Source organism: Mixophyes fleayi, chromosome 6, assembly GCF_038048845.1.
Source record: "Mixophyes fleayi isolate aMixFle1 chromosome 6, aMixFle1.hap1, whole genome shotgun sequence".
NCBI classification, from domain to species: Eukaryota; Metazoa; Chordata; class Amphibia; order Anura; family Limnodynastidae; genus Mixophyes; species Mixophyes fleayi.
The window spans coordinates 168,749,371-168,776,448 of record NC_134407.1 but is presented as its reverse complement, the minus strand read 5'-3'; the positions used below and the strand labels follow the sequence as shown (position 1 = coordinate 168,776,448).

Sequence of the window (27,078 nt, the reverse complement as noted above, 5' to 3'; positions counted from 1 at the left end):
CATAAAAGTTCAGGGTTTTTAATATATATTGTGGTGACCCACTCCTCTACGCAGTCCAGAAAGATACCTTGTTGCAACGTTTTGGACTAATAACTATATTGTGAGGTGTTCACAATACACTGTAAATTAGTGGAAATGCTTGTTATTGAATGTTATTGAGGTTAATAATAGCCTAGGAGTGAAAATAAGCCCAAAAACTTGATTTTTAAACTTTTTATGTTTTTTTCCCAAAAAATCCGAATCCAATACCTTAAATCCGAACCGAGACCTTTCGTCAAGTGTTTTGCGAGACAAATCCGAACCTCAAAAATAACGAAAATCCGGATCCAAAACACAAAACACGAGACCTCAAAAGTCGCCGGTGCACATCCCTAAAATTAACATATATATGTGAATGTATATATATATATATATATGTGTGTGTGTGTGTATATACATACAAGGCACAAATCAAAATTAATATATATATATATATATATACACACACATATATACACACACACACATTTTTTGGAAAAGCCAAAGTGACAGTGGAGGGGCACTGAAGAAAGGATCAAGTCCAGGAAGTTAAAAAAACATCTTATTATATGTGTGCTTTCATTTAAAATTAAAATAATTAGAAAAGAAGAAACGCAACACATTTGGAAAGTAACAAAATTGTTCACCCCATCCCAAGTAATAAACCATATAGCGGCCATTAAGAACCATGGTCTCCCCAAAGTCACCACCCCATATGACCTAGAGGTCCAATGCTCCCATGTGGACATTGGCATAACTCAGAGTGAATCTGGTTCTGTGGCTGTTTCCATCACATGTAAATAATAAGTAGTATGTAAAAGTAAATATTTGTGAGTTAAGGTCTCCAACTTGTACTAGACAATTGTCTGATTTCATCTATCATGTACAATATGAGTATACAAGGATTGCACACCAAGGGTGAGAAAACCATAGTGTTCCTACCAAACAACACCCTTAACAACACTGAGGAGATGGTTAGAATCACGTATAAAAGATTTCAAAGAGGCCAACCAAAATCGTAGAAAATAATCAACATATAAGGGAAAGTTGGAAGTGAAGAAACCAACCCCCATAATAATAAGATGCACAGGAGGTACAGACAAACTTTTATGCAATTTTGGTAGGTGATAAAATATAGGAATGATTGGAAAGTAAACAATTAAGTACCTCCCTAGAGATTAACCCATTAGTCAGGGCACCATCACGATCGTTGAGCTGTTGTTGAAAGGACAAGATAAGACTATTAGTAATTTTTTTGCAAAAATAGATACCACTTAATAGTCTAATGACCTACAATTTCTAATAAGCTACATTGTGAATCACTTCCACCTCCTATGTCAGCTTTGATGATAATGGATTCGTATAATTTTAGATCTCTTAGTGGTAAATGTATCAAGCTGTGAGTTTTCCGGGCTATAGTAGCTAATCAGATTCTAGTTATCATTTTGTAGAATGTACTAAATAAATGATAACTAGAATCTGAATGGTTGCTATAGGCAACATCTTCACTATTCAAACCCCCAGGAAACTCACAGCTCGATACATTTACCTCTTAGTGTCTGTTTTTCCATTTTGAATAGATTAGTATAAATCTTAGGTGTTTTCTGATATACATTTGCAAATTCATCTAATGTCAGCTTATAAATACAATCAATATACGAACTTCTGACTGCATCGGAAAAAAAAAGCTGAATTGCCTCTAAAAATAGTTTAATTTTTAGGTTTAGGTTTATATATGTACCAGTGATAAACATTTGCTACATTTTTTATTCTGAGTAGTCCCTTATTCTATTTAACTTGTATGGACAGTTTAAAATTATATGTGCAGTTATTATTGAAACATGAAATAAATTGTAATGGTTTATTAGTTACAGTGATTCATGGATACTTCTCTTTCAGATTGTTCAGACTATACTGTTTATATACTGTATATCTTTATTAAATTTTTATTCATTTAATATATCTATAAGCATCAAGCACTGTGTTTTTTGTGTTGTCGTCTTTTCTAATCTAGAATGCAGAGACTTTTAGCTTTCAGTGAGCATCACACAGTAGGACTAGCATTTATATTATATTACTTGCATCATATAGTATTAATTAGATCAAGCTCTTGAATACTTTTTTGGAAGCATACACTCTATTACTTTTACTACCGGTGTTATATTGTCAGCGTGGGGAGAGTCCAATTCTCAATGTGTTGAGTAGCAATAAATTATTTATTATCACTTTTTTATCTGATGCTTTCCAAGCAGCTCACAAATATTTAATGGTTAATCCTAAAACAAAGCATGTCAACTACAGATAATCAACAGTCTAGACACCTGTGAACACCAGCAATAACAATTAATTTTCTGCAACACTCCCAGCCTTCCCTATATAAGGAAAGGAATGGATGGAGAACAAAGTGAAAAACATATGTTAAGAGAAACACAATTTGTATCTTCATCTTCTGTAACTCCTAATATTCAGTCATCATGAGCCACAGCATTCGTTCTTACACTGGATCAAACCATCCAAGCTGTCATGTTGGTGGACATTTGTCTAGGATCTCAAGTCACGCCTATGGTATCCATCATAGAGGGTCCCACAAGGTCCATCATGGTGGTTCCAATATTTCTCAACGTGGAGGTACCCATATCTCTAAACATGGAGGATGTCATATTTCTCCCCATAGAGGGTCTCATATTTTCCACCAAACAGGCTCCCATATTTCTCATCGTGGTGGTTCCAACAAAGTCCATTATGGAGGTTCCCATATATCCCACGATGGAGGGTCCCATATGTCACATCATGGAAAAACCCATAAAGTCCATCATGGAAGCCACTGCAGAGCTCCAAGTGTGCATGGAGGGTCAGGAGGCAAAGGAATCTCCATCTCTAATCATTCATCTTTCAGTCATGCAACAACTTATGGTGATCACCATAGTCATGGATACAGTCTCCGCACTCATGGTCTGTTCAGTGGTAATGAGAAGGAAACCATGCAGCATCTGAATGATCGCTTATCATCTTACTTAGATAAGGTTCACTCTCTAGAGCAAGAAAATAGCCAGCTGGAGAGGAATATCCGTGAGTGGTATGAGAGGAATCAACCCAGCGCTACACCAGATTTCAGCTGCTATTTCAGAACCATTCAGGAGCTTCAAAGTCAAGTAAAAAGATTGTATTTTTTGCAATAGTCTACAGAAGTGACATATTGATTAATGGGCAGTGATTTAATATGGTGTATGTGTTTATTGTGAACTGAGTAGCAGTTGTCTATCTTCCACAGATCTCTGCAACCACTGTGGAAAATGCCCGGATTGAATTACAGATTGACAATGCTCTCCTGGCATCAGATGACTTCAGAAATAAGTATGTAGACTATTTAATACCATGAAGTCACCAACAGAAGTCTATTGAAGCCATAATAAATGTTATTTGATTGTTCTGTTTACCTGTAAGGTATAATATGGAACGCCAGCTAGGCAACATTGTTGAGGGCGAAGTGAATGGCTTACATATACTCCTGGAAGAACTGAATCGGGAAAGATGTTACCTGGAGATTCAGGTTCAAAACCTCCAGACAGAACTGCAGCAAATGAAGAGGAACCATGAGGAGGTAAAACTGTAACTATTATTTAATAAATTATAAAAAAAAGTATTTTATTGTAAAAAGTCTCTTTCAAACACAGATAGCAAAAACAACAGAGGTAAAGAAAACAACAAATGTGTTATTATGCAGAGGTCAATGGGACAGTCCTGAAATAGTTTGCAGACCAAAAATTAAATTACACCATTGTAAACACACATCAAGTGTTGTTTTGTGCCCTCATATGCATGACAGGAACAATTTAAAAATTATGTTAACATAGCAAAAAAGTATTTGTCTAATGAACCCTCACTCCCATGCAGGGCCGGATTAACCATAGGGCTAACTGGGCTACAGCCCAGGGGCCTCGGGCATCCAGGGGGCCGTTGAAAGTGCTCAGCAGCATTATTGATTGGTCGGGGGCCCGATCAATGCTGCTGAGCACTTTCACTGCGGTCTTTCCCCGGCGCACTGTAGTCTCCTTACTGAGGAGATCTCGTGAGTCTCACTCTCACGAGATCTCCTCAGTATAGAGCGTACAGCGCACCGGGGAAGGACTGCAATGCCAGGAGAAGGAGGTAAGTGCCTTGGGGGCAGCTCGGATCATGGGGGGGCCCTCACAGGGGGAATGGAGGGCCCCTTAGCCCAGGGGCCTCCATTCCATTAATCCGGCCCTATATGGTCCTAGTTTAGATTCTGATTCACATTCATCATCTGCTATATTTTGCACACACATTATTGTTGTGTTTAACTAACCAGCTGTTGGTGTCTATTTTATAATAACTGGCATTTTATACATTTAAAGACAGGTATTCTGTAAGTATCTTCATTATCATTATCATCAACATTTATTTACATAGTGGCAGCAAATTCCATAGCGCTTTACAATTGAAAATACACAGTAATAAAACAATATTGGGTAGTACATAGTAAGTATCTGAGTTCCACTTGTGACATTAAATAAATATGCAAATTAAAAACTCTGCATTCGGAAATTTAACATTAGTTAGAAATTGTGCAATAGTTCTAATTTAATCTTCTCCAAAATTTCCATATGCCACTTCAAAAGTAGCATAATTAGAGCATCTACTTTACAATTTCTTCATTCCCAGGAAGTAAACTCTCTGCGAGCTCAGCTGGGCGCCAGAATCAATGTAGAAGTAGATGCTGCTCCATCTGTAGATCTGAATAGAACATTGTCTGAGATCTGAGCGCAATATGAGGGCATGATGGAGAGGAACCTACGAGAGGTGGAGACAATGTTCTACCAAAGGGTACGTTATTTATTCTGTGAGTAAAACTGAAAAAGCTTAGTAAACTTTCCACTGTTATAGTCAATGGCATCTATCTGTTTATGTATGGCAGGCATAATGTAAGTGATTAATGAATACTGCCCAATCATTGATGTCATTATTTTTTTCTTTGCAAAACAATTATTAAACATTAGGAGAATCGGAATATATTTACAAAGCTTGAACGCTCAATGCCTGACTTCCATAAAAGGGCAATTCACTACAAAACGTTCTGAGCTACCTATCAAAATATCACTTTTATTCCAAGAGTTTAATACACATTTATCACTAAGTCCCAAAAGTAGAATCTGAATTATGATTAAAATAGGTAGTGACACACAATGCCCTTTCATCATCTATAGAAAAACACAATCCTAACATAAAGAAAGTTCCACATAACATACTGTATACTCACTCAACTCAACGTAGTTCAGTTTCATTCTTCATAACAATTTTAACAATTAGATATGGTGATAAACTAGGAAAATTAATTCTAATATTGAAAATTTGGCCACAAAACCAGTTGTGTCACACCACAGCCACTGGAAGATCCAAAATACGTACATATCTTTAACCTCACTTATTAGTTTTTTGTGGCTTATGTTGGAAGGTAATTAAGTAATTTTACTGTTTATTCTTCTCTAGTGGATGAGGGTCATTATAAAAAATGAGGTGTCTATTAAATATAAATACCTCACCATGAATTTCTCTTTTCAAAAAATACTTCTCCTCGGTTTCTGCCATTTCTTAACAGTTCCTACAGTGCAGTCATGGGTAAAATGGAGCAAGTTTATTTTAGAGTTGTGTTGCCCTCCAAACCACAGTGTATATGTGTGATTTGCTTACACATCTTTCTAATAGTGCAATTAGTGCAACCAATGCATACAGTGACAAGTACTTGATTGCCGTTTTCATCTTATGTAAATATACTCCATCCGTAATATGCATAAAAGTTGTCCTGATTGCAGATCACTATATTTTTTATTCTATCCTTGTAGACTGAAGAACTGAATCGCGAGGTCACATCTGGCTCTGAGCAACTGCAGTCTGTACAAACAGAAGTCAATGATCTGAGACGCATCATTCAAACATTGGAGATTGAACTACAGAGTCAGATGAGCATGGCAAGTCTTAGCACTAGCTGTCAATTAGATCTATAATCATGAGATGCACAAGTGGAAAAAAGAGTATGCTGCAAGTTCTATGATTTATAATGTAACAGTGATATTTCTGTAAGACATGCTAGAACAAACAGTTCAAATTAAGTTTATTTTTACTTTTCTCAAAAATAATTTTCTCGGAAATATTTGTTTGGTCTTGATCTAGAAATCTTCTCTGGAGGGCACTTTAGCAGAGACAAAAGCTACATTTGGGTCCCAACTTGCCCAGTTACAAAATGTAATCAACAATGTGGAGTCTCAGCTGACACAGATCCGATGTGATCTAGAACGTCAAAATCATGCGTACAAAATCCTCATGGACCAGAAGAACCACCTAGAGATGGAGATCGCCACTTACAAACGACTTCTGGATGGTCATGATATACAGTATGTATTACATAGAAAACCAATAGATGTGGTTGAAAATAAATACATTTTCTTATATTTTTCTTCTTATACAGTGATAATTCTACAATAGAAAAAATAGAAAATACACTAAATGATATTAATAAAGCCAGTTTGGGCAAATGGGCAAATGATGAGACTTAATAATATTACCATAAGCCACTTCTTGGGAAAGCAATATAATATTTTCTCAACTGAAGTGACAACAATATTAACTTTTTGTGTTTTTGTTAAAAGATGTTTTGTTTCTTAAATATGTATTTTCTATTTCGATAAAACATGTTTATTATATATTTTATTACCCTTTTTCAGTGCATCTGGTCAGCATTTTTCAGTAGGAAAACATGGTAAGTAGAACGATTTTGATAAGTAAAATATTTTACCATCAGGACTAATTTACTAACCACAGAATAAGTAGTACATTCAATTTTCCCCAAATGCAGCCTACTACCCAGTCTACCCAGCGATCGCCCCCCCCCCCCTAGCAGACACTTGCTGCCGACGGCTGCACATTATGTGCAGGTCCGTCCAGCCGTGACAGGCAGGGACAGTGTGCTGCCGGGTGCTCTGATTGTGTTTTAAAACACAATCAGAGCAGCCGGGCAGCACACTGTCCCTGCCTGTCACGGCTGGACGGACCTGCACATAGTATGCAGCCGTCGGCAGCCTAAGATGTTAGAAAGGGGCAGGGCCTAAATCGCCCCGGGTACACCAGTTTTCTAGATCCGCCCCTGCTTCCAAGGATGTGGAAAACCAAATCCTATTGAGTGTTCTTACAGTATAAAATATTTATTAAATATTATCATTATGTTTTAACTATAATCTTAGTCATATTATCCACATACCCATATCTTACCCACATACCCAGTACCCCTGTATCTTCTAGCATTACATTGTTTATTTCTCTTTCCCCACTAGACTTACACATTTTATCTTACCATTTCTAGGATCTCATCATGTACTGAAAGCTCATCATGTTACAAGCCATGTACATCATAGCAAATGCTAATGGCTTATTGTCTCTTCTGAATAAACTCTGTGGAAGACAGAGCTCTTCATCCTTGATGTATTTCTGCTGCTATCTCCTGTGCAGTCTTCCTGGAGCTCTGTCATGCTTGCAAAACTTCTTAACAACTTGGCACATTATAGGTAGACTGTGTGCTATTCTCAGTAGAAGCCAATAATATTAAGCATAGTTCTATCTAGTCGATTATAGTAAATATGTGTCCAAGATGAACTAAAGGTTTTTTTCATAATTCTCTATTTGTGTTAAAAAAGGGATTATTTCATCTACATATGTTGTATTAAAACTTATCAGAATTCTTAGGAACTGTGGGTCTTGTGCATGAATTGTATGAAGGCTGTTATTTGAATAGAATCATTTTAATTTAACTACCAATTTAATTTTACCATTGGATTCAAATTTGCTATCATCAACATACAGAATAATTAACAATTGATTTGCTTTTCTCGAGAAGCAAACCTTGAACAGTGCTTTGTACTATGCTGACAAATTGGTATATCTATGCAATATTTAGAAAATCAATTATGAATATGTTGCAAGGTATTCCTCACTACTGTTTCTTGAGATGCACAAGAGTGACTAATATATATGAATTGATTGTATGCTTAAAGCCACATTAATGCACATATTTAATTGTTACTAACCTATTCTTTCCAATACCTGTAGCCAGCATGGTCTGCTCCACACCGTCATTTTTCCAGGGGCTCGATGATTTGTGAAATGGTCTGGCCAAGAACCCCAACTGTATAATACAGAGGAAGTGTGTGGACAGGAGGCCCATTCAGAAGCTGAAGTCAAGGAGATTATGGCGTCAGATTGGTCTTCCTGCTCACACACTCCCTCCACAAGTGGCAAACTGAAATATTTTCCATGGTTAGGTGGTAATGCAGCTTTAAGTAGAACAATCTAGCAATAAATTAAATAATTATGCAGACTATTATATATATGAATATCGCTTACACACCGATCAGCCAAACCATAAAACCACTGACAAGTGAAGTGAATAATATTGACTATATCATTACAATGTCATCAGTCAAGGGGTAGAATATATTAGAAAGCAAATGAACAGTAAGTTCTTGAAGTTGATGTGCTGGAAGCAGGGAAAATGGGCATCTGAGTGAGTTTGCCATGGGCCAAATTGTGATGGCTAGCCAACTGGGTCAAAGCATCTCCAAAACGGTAGATCTTATGGGGTGTTCCCAGTATGCAGTGTTTAATACCTGCCAAAGGTGGTCCAAGGAAGGACAACCAGTGAATTGGCAACAGGTTCAGGGGGGCCCAAGGCTCATTGATGCACATGGGAAAACAAAAGTTTGCCCATCTGGTCCAATCCCACAGAAGAGCTACTATAGCACAAATTCCTGAAAAAGTTTATGGTGGCTATGATAGAAAGGTGACAGAACACAGTGCATTGTAGCTTGCTGGTTATGGGGCTGTGTAGCCGCAGACCTGTTACAGTACCCATGCCGACCCCTGTCCACCGCTGAAAGTGCCTACAAAAGGCACGTGAGCACCAGTACTGGACTATGAAGCAATGACAATGAAGGTGGCCTGGTCTGATGAATCACATAAACTGCCAAGTAGGTGTGCGTTGTTTACTTGTGGAAGTGATGGCACCAGTTTTCACTATGGGAAGACGGCAAGCTGGTGGAGGCTCTGGGTAATGTTTGTTGAGAAATCATTGGCCCTGGCATTCATGTGATTGTTACTTTGACACATATCACCTACCTAAACATTGATGCAGACCAAGTACACCCCCCTTCATGTCAACAGTATTCCCTGATGGCAGTGGCCTCTTTCAGCAGGATAATGCACCATGCCACACTGAAAAAAATGTTTAGGTGTGGTTTGAGGAACATGACAAAGTTTTCAAGGTGTTGACTTGGCCTCCAAATTCCCCAGATCTCAATCCGAACAGGAATCTGTGAGATGTGTTGGAAAAACAAGTCTGAGACATTGAGGACCCACTTCACAACTTAAAGGACTTAAACAGGACTTAAAGGATCTGCTGATACCGTCTTGGTTCCATATAACACAGGACATGTTCAGAGGTCCATGCATCTACGGGTCAGAGCTGTTGTGGTGGTGCGTGGGGGATCTACACAATATTAGGCAGGTTGTTTTAATGTTGTGGCTGATCGGTGTATATGATAGATAAATAGATATGAGATATTACGTAGCATATACTGTTTTGTCCAATACTGTTATAATTCAGATTAGTACGCTGGTATTGAAAATAATGTCTTATACCATTGCTGTTTCACATGTTTTGCTTTTAATGTTACAACATATAATCTATTGCAGTAAGTTTGTAAGTGTAATTGAGATTTTTCCCATGTCATCTATTGTATTTTCATTAAAGTCTTGGTCTCTTTCATGCAAATAGTTATCATGTGAAATTAATAACCAAGGAACATTTCAGAATATTTATACATTAATTTATTGTATAAAACATTCATATAATAGGAAATAGGGTATAGGTGTGCTATAAAAAAGTGCCTAAAACAAATTAATTAATTAAAAAAGTGTTGAAGTTGTGGCTGAAATAGATAAGATACCTTAAAGAAAGTTATTCATGCTAAAAAAACTGATCAATGAGACCCAGTGCCTGTGAGCCCAGAGAATACCAATCCCAAAGAAATGTGCACTCATTGAATTGGCATAGTACATCCTGTTGTTCCCATGGAACATGCTCATCTGGCTTGGTGGGAAGTAAGAAGTATGAAGCAGGTGGTAGTATTTGATGCTAAGTTGATATCTTGCTGGGAAAGGATTGGAGTAGCTTGTTATTTTGGAATAAGACAGCTGTCAATCCCTGTGATCTGAACATATTACAGATGAGCAATACTTCACCTCAGTTACTTTACAAACCTGAAAAATCTGTAACTTGGAAGTGTGTGAGAGAGATAATAAACTCACCTCTGTCAATATCCGTAGAGACCTCAACATAAAGAACTAAAGGAGAGGGGTTTATTAAACTTATTATATTATGAAATGTCTCAATTGTAGGGGAATACTTAAAATTATTTTTTCATTTGTGTGTGTTCAATAGCTATGTATTACCAGATTTAGTTTCGCTTGGATGTGATAAAGCACCATACGAAATAATTATCGACAGAGATGTTATATTTGACAGGTGAACCCAGCGCCTCTATCAGGTAGAACTGCCTGCATCCTATCATCAGGGGCCCTGCAATTCCTTAGAACGAAAACCCTACTAGGACTGGTAATAGTTATTTCTTCAAGAGCTGTTAAAAGAGAAATTTTATGGATACACTGTTCAGTGCAACGTTTCAATAATAAAGCTAGATGAGGCATGATAGCTGGTCAATCAGAACCGTTAACACACTACATGGTGTATTAATTCAAACATCTCCAGTGTGTTAGCCTAGAAGAAATGACTGTTATCTGAGTAGCAGAATTGAAGAAAGTTTTATATACTGCCCAGAATGTTTCATTGGCAGAAATAAGCCTTAAACTTTCCCAGTTGTACCTCACCAACAATTAAAAATTAAATGGACCTACGTTGTCCCAGATTTTTTTTCACATAGAAAAATATATAAATTCAAATTTGCAAACACTGCACACCATGAAATGGGAAGCCAAAGCTGAAATCGAACACTGCATCACTGGAACTTCTCATCCTTGGGAAACAGCTTGTTCTGATAGTAAATTCATAGTTGCCATGCTTGATGTGGCCTTGGGCAATCTATATGCAATATATGCAGTTGCAACATTTAAAGACACACCATTCGTGCAGGGCTCCCAGGTAGCCTAAAGTAGTCTATAGTACCAATATTGTTTTGGTGGCTGACGCAGACACAAACACTGTCCAGGCAGCTGGATGCCTGCATGTCGCTTATTGGCCTTAGAATTAGTGAGTCTTTATTTCAACAAAAAGAAGAAGAAGTAGAAAAAGAAGTCACAGACATTTTCATAGGAGTATGATAACATGGACAATGAAACAAAGTCTCCCTTTGGAGTTAAATAGGCAGAAAATAAACCTCGGCATAACTTTACCATCCATAAGATTTAAAGACATGGAAGAAAGCTAGAGGAGAAGCTCTGCTTCCTGGTGGTACCAAACTAAGTTGCAACACATATTTCTAAAAGTGGTTTAAATGCAAATAAATACATCCCACCAAAACAACACTGTCGCTCTAGAGAATATAATCTCTTCATGTATGCTGATTCCATCAAAATCTATGAAAGACCCAGAACTCTTAAAAAGAAGTGAACATGAAGCCTTAGTTCCAGCTGACCAGTATCAAACTGGTCATAAGAAACAAAATTGTCTTTGCTGCCACACGACAGCCTATCCTGAATTGGGTAGTCAGTACCAGTGGTGTTTGAGGAGAAGGTGACGATAGGTTTTGTCCCTCTTATCTGGCTATTCTTACATGCATAACATCTGTTACAGTAGAAAAAGCCTTTTTTGCTCTCTCCTAACCAGCTGATAATACCACTGGTACTGACTAAACAATTCAGGATAGGCTGTGTGTGATAGCAAAGGGGTCATTTACTTATTGGAATGCCCGTGTGGAAAACAAAACATGGGCAGAACAGCTAGAAATCTACATGTGCGCATTTGTGAACACCAACGAAATAAAAAAGAAAGGATTCGATGCGCACAGTGTCTCTGACCATTTTGCCAAACACCATAATAGTGACCCCTCATCTTTAAAATTTACAGGGATCTGCAAAGTTGACAGGGAATGGAGAGGGGGGATTTTATCCATCAGATGTCACGTGAAGAAAGCAGGTGGATTTATATTTTGAAAACACTTACGCCACTCGGCTTAAATATAGATGTTGAACTCAACAGCTTTCTATAAGGACCAGTTCTAGTTTTCTATATACCTGTTATATCCTTGCAGTCGATCTCTCCCCTTTTAAGTATATTTCTTTTGGCTATCTTCTTAGTGGCTACATGCACACCATATAAATATTAGGTATCTGTTTTTATTTTGATGTTTCGTATTGTTACTATTTATGTCATTAAAATGGAGGGCTTCCTATCCTCCCCAGCATAATAATTTTTTCTATTCATTATATATAAGGGCTGTCACCCTTGAATACATTGAGAAGTATTATCTCTGCTTATCTACAGCTAGTATACAGGTGATTCAGTGTTGGCAATTAAGTGGAGGATTCCCATCAACTCATCACATCTGTAGCCACTAGTGTGCAATGAATCAGCTGATGACTCTATCCCCATTGGGAACACATATAAGGCTTTACGGTAACCTAAGCATTCAATTATCACTGATGAAGCCCGCGGTCGGGTGAAACGCATTGGTTATGACTACACGCTGCTATACTGCTATACTCAACGGATTGTCTACAGAGACATCATCTCCGTTCACATCTATACTGATACTGACGCAGGGGCGGATCTAGAAATTTTTTCTACCCCGGGCGATATAGGGGGGGTGATTTAAGCCCCGCCCCCTTTCTAACTTCTAAGGCTGTTTAAAACACAATCAGAGCAGCCGGGCAGCACATTATCACTGCCTAACGGACCTGCACAGTGTGCAGCCGCCGGCAGCAAGCCCCTGCTAGGGGGGGGCGATCGCCCTGATCGCCCCCCCCCCTGGATCCGCCACTGTACTGACGGCTTGGAGAAGCTACCGTCACCTATACCATCATTGAAGGAGTCTCTAGGCATGCACATGCGCGACTCAATAAGAAGAATGCGCCCACACATCTGGAGGCTGGAGAAAGTGCGGCCGTGAAAGGAGGAGATGGAAGAGACTAGCGCACACAGCAACAACCCCACGGAAGGGGTAAGTGTCCTGACCCTCTCCCAGCAGCCTGCCACTGTCTCCGTTTTACTGACTGAAAACAGCTTGACAAATCAGCGGGCGTTTGCCTCATATGTTAGACCTATACTGCTTCTGAGAGCTTCTGTGCCTCAGGACCTGTCCTTTGCATATGTGACAGAACTTTTCCCTGGAAACACGTTGTTATTACAGAGGAATTATTGTTACTGAGACTAGTTCCCAATTACACGTGACTTTTTGCACCCTACATCTTGTCATACGTGTTATCATGTTTGGAATTTCTCTTTTTATCCATAAAGACTGGTTAAGCTCAACATCATACGTGGACTGTATGGTCATTTTTTAGATGTGCAATTCACAGTTTAAATCTTGTTTGACATTCTGTTTGAGTCATATACTATCTTCTGACATATTTATGTCTTTTACCTCAGTGAACTGAAGGCTTTTGTATGTTGCATTTGCTTTTCACAACAAAGATGTTCTTATTATTACTCCATTGAGTGTTTCATTTTTATCACATTGTCATTTACAAAGGTGCCTTGGGAGTCTGGAGGTATACCTCTGGCCACTGCAGTTCATATATCCATTTTGGAGGGTTGGGACCACCTCCACCCACCATTCCCATCCTATTGGCAAGCGCTACGGAATTTGCTGGCACTATATAAATAAATGATGATGATGATGATGATGATGATGATATTGACAGCCATTATACATTTTCTGGGAGAAGCGCAGATACTCCCAACCCTTTAGTGGGTGTTGTATACCTTCAGTCCTCAGGCGTGACACTACCAACTTGACCTCAAGTAGCTGTTTCTGTGTTCGGTAGTCCGTCAGGCTGCACTACTAAAGGCAATGAAAATGGTCAACTTCAAAACAAAAGGCCAGTTGATTTCTTCATGGACTGATAGAGGACAAGATGAAGGTAGTCAGTACATGCTTCAAGAAACAAACCAAAAGCTCAAAGCTCCTGAAAGGGCAAAGAATAGTTTGAGAGAAAATGACAATGACGAACCATCATCTCTTATAAACAATTCTGTGGATAAAAGTACTGTGGTGACTAGCGAAAGTTTTAAAATCTGTCCAGAGCTCCGCTACCCATTGTCACGGGCACTAGGAGTCTTTACCCAGGGATCACCAGGTGATAGGCTTACCAGAGCAGTATAGGTGGTAATATGGTACTCTGGTAGCAGGGTGATCACGGAACAGGAAATAGCAGATGATGAGATGCTCAGGAAAGTCTATGACTAGCAGCACTGGCAATATGGAGGTAGTAATACACGAGGAACTGTATGGACAAAGGACATGTGAAGGTAGTCAGTGGTCTGCGGTAGCAAGTTGTACCACTGCTATAGTGAGGAGGAATGTCCAACAGAAACGAGGAGGTGATGAGAGTCAGCGGTCTGCGGATAGCAAGTTGTACCGCTGTCAGAGTGAAGGAATGGAATCCAAGTGGAGGTATCCGGGGAGTCAGTGGTCTGCGTTAGCAAGTTGTACCACTGCTATGTGAGAGGATACTGGAACAGGTGAAACTGTAAACAGGAGTCAGTGGTCTGCCACTAGCAAGTTGTACTACTGAATATATATGTGAGGAGGTGCACGGGGAGAGACTGCAACACAATATATACACGGGCACCTTGACTTTGATCCACAGTAATATGCACAATATAAATGTATAAATGACTGAACAACACTGCCAATATAGAAAGTCTCTTGAAGTAATCCGGCATAAGATAACACAGTCAATGATGGCAATAGACTCAGCGGATAGTACACTCCAGAGGAGAACCAACACAGTCCAGCAAGGTATGCAATACACAGCACAGTCAATGGGAAGTATGCATACCGTGGTTCAGGAGAAGGCAGTCAGACAGGAGTGCAGAGATACCTGAAGGGCAGGAGGCCAGCAGGATACAAGTCCCTGGATGGGTGAAGCAGGGGTCTAGCAGGTGCAGCGCACAGGTAGGTAGACCAGCAGGGAACACAGGAAGGCGTGGAGAGCGGATCAGCAGTAGATGGATGAGTAGCGCTGAGAAGTAACAGCAGCGGGTCTCTGCGGGAACACGGAGGTAACCAATAGCAACCAGCAGGTGCAGTAACGATGGGACACCGGAGCAGAGTTGAACTGGAACAGATGATCACGGAGAGTAGCGGGTAGCAATAGTGGCAGCAGACTCAAGGAAACACGGTAGAGTAGACAAGGACTGAAGACTGAAGCGCACAGAGGCAGCGGATAGGAATCAGCTAAACAGTCACGATGAAACACAGACGAGTTGCAGGTTGAAGACTGTAGTGCACGGAGGCAGCGGATAGGAATCAGCCAAACAGTCACGATGATGAAACACAGACGAGTAGCAGGTTGAAGCCTGTAGTGCACGGAGGCAGCGGATAGGAATCAGCTGGCAGTCACAATCATGAACAGGTGAGTGGATGTGGTTGAAGCCTGTAATGCACGGAGGCAGCGGATAGGCATCAGCTAACAGTCCCAATGATACCTGGTAGAGTTGAAGTGATTAGAAGACTGTAGTGCACGGAGGCAGCGGATAGGAATCAGCTCACAGTCACGATGATACAGTAGATGGTAGAAGTGGTATGGGAACCACAGTAGCAGAAGTGGTTTGGAAACCACAGAGGTAGAAGTGGTTTGGAAACCACAGAATCAGCAGGGCTGAATAAACAGGAAACACAGGAACACCTTCAGAGACTCATGGGGAATGAGACTCCAAGATCAGGCAACGTGGTGTTGACCACAGGTGCTTAATATAGGGAGGTTGCCTGATCTGCCAATTAAGTTAAAGGAACATACACTGGAGGTATAGAAAGGGCTGCGCATGCGCAGTCCCTCAGGATGGAGGACGGCCACGGTTCCTAAATGTCCGGGAAGAAGCACTCACAGTCCGGTGAGTGACAGTACCCCCCCTTTTAAAGGTGGGCACAGAACGCCTGGAACCGGGCTTGTCCGGATTTTTGGAATAAAACTTCTTCAGAAGGGCAGGAGCATTAAGATCTTCAGCTTTGATCCATGAACGCTCTTCAGGACCAAAGCCCTTCCAATGAACGAGGAAACGGAGGACTCCTCGCGAAATTTTTGCATCCAATACCTCAGTAATCTCGAAATCCTCCTCCTGATGAACTTGAACTGGCTGCGGTGCTGAGGAAGGAGTCGAGAAACGGTTGATGATGAGAGGTTTGAGCAAGGACACATGGAAGGCATTGGAGATCCGAAGATTCTTAGGAAGAAGAAGTTTAACACATACTGGATTGATAACTTGAATGATCCTATATGGACCAATAAAACGAGGGGCGAATTTCATAGATGGAACCTTCAAACGAATATTTTTGGTAGATAACCAGACACGATCTCCAATTTTTAGTGGTGGAATAGCCCGCCTCTTCTTATCTGCGAAAGACTTATATTTGTTAGATGTCTTCTTTAAACAGGTTTTGACCTGAGACCAGATATTTTTGAAGGTCTGACAAGCAGTCTCCACAGCAGGAACTTGGGTGGGCGGGAGGGCAGGAAATTCCGGAAAAGACGGATGGTGACCGTAGACCACAAAGAATGGAGTTTTGGATGATGACTCATGGTACATGTTGTTATGGGCGAATTCAGCCCAAGGGAGCAATTCTACCCAGTTGTCTTGGTTGGCTGAAGAGAACATCCTAATAAAAGTCTCAAGATCTTGATTGACTCGTTCCGTTTGTCCGTTAGATTGCGGATGGTAAGACGATGAGAGTGCTAATCGTATGCCCAAGGTTTTACAAAGGGCCCGCCAGAATCTGGAAACGAATTGTACTCCTCTATCTGACACAATCTCAGACGGACATCCATGGATGCGGAAGATTTCTTTAATGAAATGTTCAGCCAGAGTAGACGAGGAAGGTAAACCGGACAGAGGGACGAAATGAGCCATCTTCGAAAATCTGTCTACCACTACCCAAATAGTATTGTGATTCTTACTTGGTGGCAAATCAGTAACGAAATCCATACTAATATGGGTCCAAGGCTTGGACGGAATGGGTAGTGGTCGCAGCAACCCTGCTGGAGTTCTGCGGGAGGATTTGAACTGAGAACATAAATCACAGGAAGCAATAAACTCTTTGACGTCTCTCCTCATTGAAGGCCACCAGTAACTACGAGAGAGAATCTCAAAGGTCTTATGTTCACCGGCGTGTCCAGAAAAACGAGAGGCATGAAACCACGAAAGGATTTTCCTCCTCAGAGTAGGAGGCACGAGGGTCTTCCCAAATGGTAGCATTTTGGTGGATGAAGCAGCCAGAGAAATACATTTGGGGTCTAGAATAGCATGGTTGGGAACCTCTTCTACATCAGAGGACGTCACAAAAGCTCGAGATAGAGCGTCAGCTTTCTTGTTCTTAGCAGCTGGTTTGAAGGTTATAATTAATTCAAAACGGGAAAAGAAAAGAGACCATCTTGCTTGACGAGGGTTCAAGCATTGAGCAGATTGCAAATATGACAAGTTCTTATGATCCGTGAAGATCGTCACCGGATGGCGAGCTCCTTCCAACAAGTATCTCCATTCCTCTAATGCAGCTTTGATGGCCAGCAACTCCTTGTCCCCGATAGTATAGTTTTTCTCTGCGGGCAGAAGACCCCGAGAGTAGAAGGCACAAGGATGTAATTTTTGTTGCTCCGAGCGTTGGGAGAGAATAGCTCCTAAGCCCACATTAGAGGCATCTACTTCTAGGAAGAAGGGGAGTGTCACATCAGGTTGTCGCAGAATGGGAGCAGACGAGAAGGACTCTTTGAGGATTTGAAAGGCTTGGAGAGCCTCAGATGACCATTGCTTAGTATTAGCCCCTTTCCGAGTTAAGGCCACAATGGGAGATGCAATGGATGAGAAGTCTTGAATGAAGCGTCTATAGTAATTGGCAAAACCTAAAAAACGCTGGATGGCACGAAGAGTAGTTGGCTGAGGCCAATGTAGTACAGCATTTACTTTGTCTGGATCCATCTTCAGGCCAACTCCGGAAACTATATACCCCAAGAATGGAATCTGGGGTAACTCGAATGAACATTTTTCCAATTTACAGAACAACGAGTTTTTCCGTAGTCTGGAGAGGACCTCTGCCACATGTTGGTGATGAGAAGGCAGGTCCTGTGAGAAGATCAATATGTCGTCCAGGTAGACAACGACACATACATATAATAAGTCCCGAAAGATCTCATTGATGAAACCCTGGAAAACCGCGGGGGCATTACACAGCCCGAAGGGCATTACTAAATATTCGTAATGCCCATCTCTGGTGTTAAACGCGGTCTTCCATTCGTCACCGGAACGGATTCTAATTAAATTGTAGGCACCACGAAGATCCAACTTAGTAAATATCCGAGCTCCCTTGATGCGATCAAATAGCTCAGTGATCAGCGGAATGGGATACCGATTCTTGATAGTAATGGCGTTGAGTCCACGAAAATCTATACAAGGGCGTAATGATCCATCCTTCTTTTTGACGAAGAAGAACCCAGCTCCAGCGGGAGAGGTGGAAGGTCGAATGAACCCACGCTGGAGATTCTCCTGTATGTACTCAGATGTGGCTTGAGTTTCAGGTAACGAGAGAGGATAGACCCGACCCCTGGGAGGAGTCTTGCCAGGTAGAAGGTCGATCGGACAATCCCAAGAACGATGAGGAGGAAGACGTTCAGACTGAGCTTTATCAAACACATCGGCAAATGAAGCATACTGAGGAGGGAGTCCCGGGGAGGAAGATGAGATGGAAGATTGCTGTACTTTAAGAGGAATAACTTGAGAGAGACAACGATGGTGACATTCAGGCCCCCAAGACGTAACTTGAGGGGTGCGCCAGTCAATCTGGGGAGAGTGACATTGAAGCCATGGAAGGCCTAAGACAATCGGACTTGTCGTAACAGGAAGAATTAAAAACGAAATTTCTTCATGGTGTAGTACACCAATCTGAAGGGTTACTGGAGACGTACTCTGGGTGATGAGACCATTGATGAGACGTGATCCATCTATAGCCGTCACAGTAATGGGTGTTTTTAAAGTGATCACTGGTAGGGACCATTGATTCACTAGTGATTTAGAAATGAAATTTCCTGCTGCTCCGGAATCAATCAATGCCTGTGACTCAAAGGATTTGGTAGCAAAGGAAATCGTAACATCGAAAGCGCAGACTTTAGATTTCATAGACAATGGAGAGGACTCCAGGGACCCTAACTTCACCTCTCCAGAACTAGTTAGGGCCTGGCATTTCCCGATTTCTTAGGGCAAGAACTGAGCATATGTGTGGAATCAGCACAATAGATACAGAGTCTATTCTTTACTCTTCGTTTCCTCTCTTCTAAAGATAATTTGGAACGTCCTATCTCCATGGGAATCACAGAAGGTGAAACTGGACGAAATTGAGGGTTTAAACGAAGAGGTGCTTTAGCAGAAGTTGTTTTCTCAGATTCTCTTTCACGAAATCTCATGTCTACACGATGGCAAAGAGAGATCAAATCTTCTAGTGACGAAGGAAGCTCTTGGGTAGTCAGTGCATCTTTAATTTTATCGGAGAGCCCCTGCCAGAAGGCGGCAACTAATGCTTCAGTGTTCCACTGAAGTTCAGAGGCTAAGATCCTAAATTGAATGACATACTGTCCTACTGTATGGGAGCCTTGTCGCAAACGAAGAATGCTGGAAGCAGCGGAGGTCACACGACCTGGTTCATCGAACACACTTCGGAACGTGGAAATGAATTTGGCACTATCTTGTAGAATTGGATCGTTTCTTTCCCACAGAGGGGAGGCCCAAGCCAGGGCTTGTCCAGAAAACAATGAGATAAGATAGGCCACTCTGGAACGATGGGTAGAAAAATTTTGAGGTTGGAGTTCAAAATGGACTGAACATTGGTTAAGGAAACCTCTACAAGTTTTGGGGTCCCCGTCATATTTTGACGGAGTAGGCAGGTGAAGCGTAGGAGCTGTAGACACCTGGGATGGCACTGGGGAAATGGAGGAAAGCACAGGAGCTTCAATACTAGCTGTAACAGTCTGTCCAGATGTTCCTTGGGAGGTTAACGATTGGTAACATTGAAGTAACAGCTGTTGGCGAGCATCCTGTTGCTCCACACGGCTGACCAGATGCTGCAGCATCTCTTTAGCAGTAGGTTCCGTATCTGGGTCTGTCATGGCCTGATCTTACTGTCACGGGCACTAGGAGTCTTTACCCAGGGATCACCAGGTGATAGGCTTACCAGAGCAGTATAGGTGGTAATATGGTACTCTGGTAGCAGGGTGATCACGGAACAGGAAATAGCAGATGATGAGATGCTCAGGAAAGTCTATGACTAGCAGCACTGGCAATATGGAGGTAGTAATACACGAGGAACTGTATGGACAAAGGACATGTGAAGGTAGTCAGTGGTCTGCGGTAGCAAGTTGTACCACTGCTATAGTGAGGAGGAATGTCCAACAGAAACGAGGAGGTGATGAGAGTCAGCGGTCTGCGGATAGCAAGTTGTACCGCTGTCAGAGTGAAGGAATGGAATCCAAGTGGAGGTATCCGGGGAGTCAGTGGTCTGCGTTAGCAAGTTGTACCACTGCTATGTGAGAGGATACTGGAACAGGTGAAACTGTAAACAGGAGTCAGTGGTCTGCCACTAGCAAGTTGTACTACTGAATATATATGTGAGGAGGTGCACGGGGAGAGACTGCAACACAATATATACACGGGCACCTTGACTTTGATCCACAGTAATATGCACAATATAAATGTATAAATGACTGAACAACACTGCCAATATAGAAAGTCTCTTGAAGTAATCCGGCATAAGATAACACAGTCAATGATGGCAATAGACTCAGCGGATAGTACACTCCAGAGGAGAACCAACACAGTCCAGCAAGGTATGCAATACACAGCACAGTCAATGGGAAGTATGCATACCGTGGTTCAGGAGAAGGCAGTCAGACAGGAGTGCAGAGATACCTGAAGGGCAGGAGGCCAGCAGGATACAAGTCCCTGGATGGGTGAAGCAGGGGTCTAGCAGGTGCAGCGCACAGGTAGGTAGACCAGCAGGGAACACAGGAAGGCGTGGAGAGCGGATCAGCAGTAGATGGATGAGTAGCGCTGAGAAGTAACAGCAGCGGGTCTCTGCGGGAACACGGAGGTAACCAATAGCAACCAGCAGGTGCAGTAACGATGGGACACCGGAGCAGAGTTGAACTGGAACAGATGATCACGGAGAGTAGCGGGTAGCAATAGTGGCAGCAGACTCAAGGAAACACGGTAGAGTAGACAAGGACTGAAGACTGAAGCGCACAGAGGCAGCGGATAGGAATCAGCTAAACAGTCACGATGAAACACAGACGAGTTGCAGGTTGAAGACTGTAGTGCACGGAGGCAGCGGATAGGAATCAGCCAAACAGTCACGATGATGAAACACAGACGAGTAGCAGGTTGAAGCCTGTAGTGCACGGAGGCAGCGGATAGGAATCAGCTGGCAGTCACAATCATGAACAGGTGAGTGGATGTGGTTGAAGCCTGTAATGCACGGAGGCAGCGGATAGGCATCAGCTAACAGTCCCAATGATACCTGGTAGAGTTGAAGTGATTAGAAGACTGTAGTGCACGGAGGCAGCGGATAGGAATCAGCTCACAGTCACGATGATACAGTAGATGGTAGAAGTGGTATGGGAACCACAGTAGCAGAAGTGGTTTGGAAACCACAGAGGTAGAAGTGGTTTGGAAACCACAGAATCAGCAGGGCTGAATAAACAGGAAACACAGGAACACCTTCAGAGACTCATGGGGAATGAGACTCCAAGATCAGGCAACGTGGTGTTGACCACAGGTGCTTAATATAGGGAGGTTGCCTGATCTGCCAATTAAGTTAAAGGAACATACACTGGAGGTATAGAAAGGGCTGCGCATGCGCAGTCCCTCAGGATGGAGGACGGCCACGGTTCCTAAATGTCCGGGAAGAAGCACTCACAGTCCGGTGAGTGACACCCATGTTAATTGCAACAGAGATTCTCCTCACATTTGTAAAGGTAAGGAATGTAATGCTGAAGTATACCATATCAGTAGAAATTGACATAAAGATATGATGAGTCAGATGACCCCATTTAAAGTTGAAAACGATGCCCCAGCTGAAATAAATGCTGGAAGCAGTCAAACAAAATCAGAAAAAAGGATTGCAGATTCTCCATTGTCCCTTAAGAAGGTAAATTGTAAGAAAGCTGAAGAGAAATCCATATTGAAGAAATCACTTGAAAAGAAAATACTGAAAGAGATCCTGGACAATCTAATCTGACCATCAGAACTGGTAGCATCTTAACTTGCAATGGATTAGTTGCAGCAATAGGCCCAAATTTAACTGATCTGTCAAATCTCTAAAGGCATTGTAACCTTATCAGGAAATGTATGAATATTCAATTGGTAATAATTATATACGCTAACTTGAACTTTGAAACTGAGTCAATAGGAACGGTCAACAAGAAGGTTGGTATGTAAGTTTAGTATGTCCATGTCACGATCTTCCTGATTCCCATTCCAACAATGTCGGGCACCGCCACTTTTGGATCTCGGCTGAGATCACATGAGCATGACTGGGGGTAGTTAATTAAAATATATCCCAATATATATATCCCAATATAAAAGCTGCAGCAGTGTCAGACCAACAAGTGTACTCATTTGTCTGACTTCCTTTACATGTGCATTCTGCTTGGATCATTTTCCCTGTGATCTCTCCATCTGGCTTTAACCATTCAAGCTGACAATCCGTGTACAAGTTTCTGGCTCAGTTTGACTCTCCTCTCTGCCTCCTGATTTCTACTACACTGACAGTCTGTGTACCAGTTCCTGGCTCCATTTGATTTCCCTATCTGCCACCTGATTGTGTACTGCACTGACCACCTATGTACCAGTTCCCAGCTCACCTGACTTCATTACCATCTCCTGTGTCAGAATGCCTGTTCATCTGTCCTTGTCTAGGCTCCACCTTTCTCCTCATATCCCCATTACCGCCGTGTTACATCTAGTGGCAGGCCAGGGGACTGTGTTCTGAAAACTTAGCTGAGACTAAGTCCATCTCCGCACCCTTGGTCGACCAATCTAGATTAGCACTTGGAACTCCTGTGGTCCGTTACAGACCGTGGCAACTAGAAATCTGAGGAAGAGTTAGAAAATAATTTTTACATCAAAGGGGAGGGATGTGATGGACTTAGACACTGCCAATGTAAATTGTCTGTGTCAGAGCATTTTCTGATGTCTTTTTTGTCCTACTTATTAAAGGACACTCTTACAGAAAGTGTTTTTGGACTTGCAAATTTTGTTTCTCCTTCTCTGGTTCTATTACTGTGTGGTAAATATACCTCGGACATTACCGATGTGTGCAGGTTCCAAGTTCTCTGAGGATATTGGCTCTCTTTAAGGAATTATGTTAGGAAAAAATAAAAATATATGTTTAGGGGCTAGACTGCAGATACTTTCACTTCTCCTGCCGCTATTCCGAATGAGAATTCATGAGAATGATCGCTGATTCTGACTTAGGTTAGACAGGAACACCTGAGTTGTAGCTCTTCTATGAGCACCATTGAAGGTAACAGACATTGTCTGCAAAAACCAGCACAGTGTACTGAAAGTGTTATCTTCCTTCTCTATTTATGGATTTGCCCAGACTACACTGTCTCATTTGAGCAGGGTCAGAATGATTCCCACCATTAGAGGATCCATGGAATAGATTCACAGCTTGAACTGGAAAATCAGATGACACTGAACAATACATTGCTTATATTGTTGTTTATTGCACCAAAATTTCACGGGCAATGTATCTTCACACTGAAGCTCTGATTGTGGATACATAAACATGGGTGGTACTGAATGTTGAGGAAATGCTGTAGGTCTGGAAACAGATGTTTGCAGGGAATGAAGGCAAGACTGTATTACTAGTAGCTGAGAGTGGATAGCCCAATAAACTGCAATAGCAATGGGTCTGGTGCTGCTGTGGTAGCTCCGTTTTTGCCCTACAATTTTGTTTAGGTACAGAAATGAGAATAATAGTCTGACAAGTCAGTATCAGGAGTGAATAGCAGAAATTAAATGAAAAAACAGAATCAACATCAGGTAATAGTCCAAGACCAGAGACACTGAAATCTGAAAGATAGGAATATGGCACTCAAGAACCATTGAACCAATGAAAACAGTCTCAGCAGTCATGATCTGTTCAGTGGCAATGAGAAGGAAACCATGCAGCATCTGAATGATCGTATGGCATCCTACTTAGATAAGGTTCACTCTCTAGAGCAAGAAAATAGCCAGCTGGAGAGGAATATCCATGAGTGGTATGAGAGAAATCAACCCAGTGCTTCACCAGATTTCAGCTGCTACTTCAGAACCATTAAGGAACTTCAAAACCAGATAAAATTATTGTATTATATGCAAAGGTCTACAGAAGAGACATGTTGGTTAATTTAAAGTGATGTAATATGTTGTACGTGTTTATGTGTCTCTTCTAATCAGCTACATCAAATACCTTTACCTACAGCCATTTGCATTTAGCTTTAGCACCAGGCTGTGAGACTTAGGGGATCATCAAACTGCAAGGTGGGTGTGAATTGCTCTTGAATCACACAGGTCCCACACATGGGAACATTGTGCTATGCTAGCTGAGTTGAGAGTCATTTGCCCACATAGCAATTTCCATCACTTTTAAAAATTAAATATTTGAGTAGAAATATAACACACTATTCAAAATGCAAAGTTAGTTGGAGAATGTAACAACAACTGGCTGTAGGCAAGGAAAGTGAAGGAAGGTAAGGAAACGTTTAGAACAATCTGACACACTTTGTGGGAAAGCCTGAGATTTTTTACACACTGAGTTCAATTGGATGAATGATTTTAGCTGAACAATTTGCTGATATATATATATATATATATATATATATATATATATATATATATTTATTTATTTATTTATTTTTTAATTTAGTAAATAATCACAAATTTACACCTCTATTATTTTGTGTTCATAAATCTATTTTTTTAATAGTAATAGTGTAGTAATAGTTTTTTTAATGCAATAGTTCTTCATCCTTCTTCTAATGTCTACATGCCACTTGTAACTTCAGTGAGCTACTTTACAATCAGCGAGCTCAGCTGGGCGCCAGAATCAGTGTAGAAGTAGATGCGGCTCCATCTGTAGATCTGAATAGAACATTGGCTGAGATGCGAGAGCAATATGAGAGCATAATGGAGAGGAACCTCTGGCTACTAAAATGACGTCATTTCTAGTCCATTAGAAATGACGTAATTTTAGTACCCAGAGGTCTCCCTGACAGCCGGCAACGCACCGGAGACACCGCTGGCTGAAAATAAGTTAAGTAAACATTTGTTATGTATTTTTTATTAATTAAAATCATTTTTTTTTACTTTGCCATTTTTTTTTTTTTCAGTATGAATGGTGAGACCCGGGAATTACCTGGGTTGCACCATTCATACTGCAGGCGAGCGGGGTCCAACCCGGGAATTACCCCTCGCAAAATCCCAGGTCTAAGTCCCGGGATTTTAGACCTGGGATTTTGTGGTTGGACTATTCATACTGCACCAAGACCCAGGTTTTTCAGCGTGCCTCTGCAAAAACCCGGGTTTTTGGTGCAGTATGAATGGGGTATTACAAAGTTTAATCAACAGCGTGGAGTCTCAGCTGACACAGATTCGATCTGATCTAGAACATCAAAATCATGAGTACAAAATCCTCATGGACCAGAAGACCCACCTGGAGATAGAGATCGCCACTTACAAACGACTTCTGGATGGTCATGATATTCAGATTGTATTTACGTAGAAAGCTATGAATATTTTTGGTAGTTTTCTTCTAAATATACAGTTCTCATTCTACAACAGTAATCATATTATTAATACTTAAATATGTATTTCAGAAATATATATACACAATACAATACTATCAGTACAGTTAATCTGTACTTTTTTAGTTTAGACAAATGATGAGAATGAACCTTATTATCATCAATGATTTCTTGGGTAAACAATTAAATATCTAGTAAAGTGCTGTAAGAAGAAGAAGCCTTTTAGCAATCACCACGGTCTTTTCTGGTTTTGTGGTTATAGATGTTTTCATAAAACAAGTTTATTTTTCACTTAATATTTTTTTTCAGTACATCCGGTCACCATTTCTCAATAGACAAAGATGGTAAGTAAAACAATGGTGATAAGTATAATGTTTTACAGATACTTCGACTCATTTACTGGCAGCAGAATATGTATATGGACAGTACATTTGATTTTTCACAAATGCGACCACTTGTCTGACGTGTTTACTTCCCAGTTTAGCAAGTGCTATCTGATCATTTACAGGATTGTGGGCTCTGGTGGAAATATAGATGTTGTTGCTTCATATTCCTAGCGAGTATCATCTTCATGTCACTCCCTAATAAATTTAAAGTTTTACTTTTTTCTCTTAAAACACTGCTTATTCAAAATTAAATGATTTCTTAAATAAGTCACGAGTATAAAGGGCCATCTAGACCATCTCATTTCATGTGTCACATTCATACTTTGTTTCATACTTTTATTACAATGCTAACTGTGTCTATAAAGAAGTACTTTCTCACATAAAATGTACTGGGTTGATAATAAAAATTCATTCCATTCAAAATATAGGTCAACTCTCCATAACTTCCGAGGATGTGGAAAATTCCTATTGCCAGAGGAAAAAGTCTCTGTGACTACCAGTTAATTGGGGAATGTCTCATAAATGTGTACACTTTACCCATTAAAGCTTATTTAAATATCTCACCCAAACACAAAATCTTGTTTTTTTCATGTTGGTGTAATAC

General features: G+C 40.9%; 1 pseudogene; it reads left to right on the top strand.

Annotated features, from left to right (window-relative positions):
- Window positions 1-2,816: 2,816 nt before the first annotated feature.
- On the top strand, window positions 2,817-26,066 carry LOC142095379 (keratin, type I cytoskeletal 14-like; annotated as a pseudogene).
- Window positions 26,067-27,078: the final 1,012 nt, after the last annotated feature.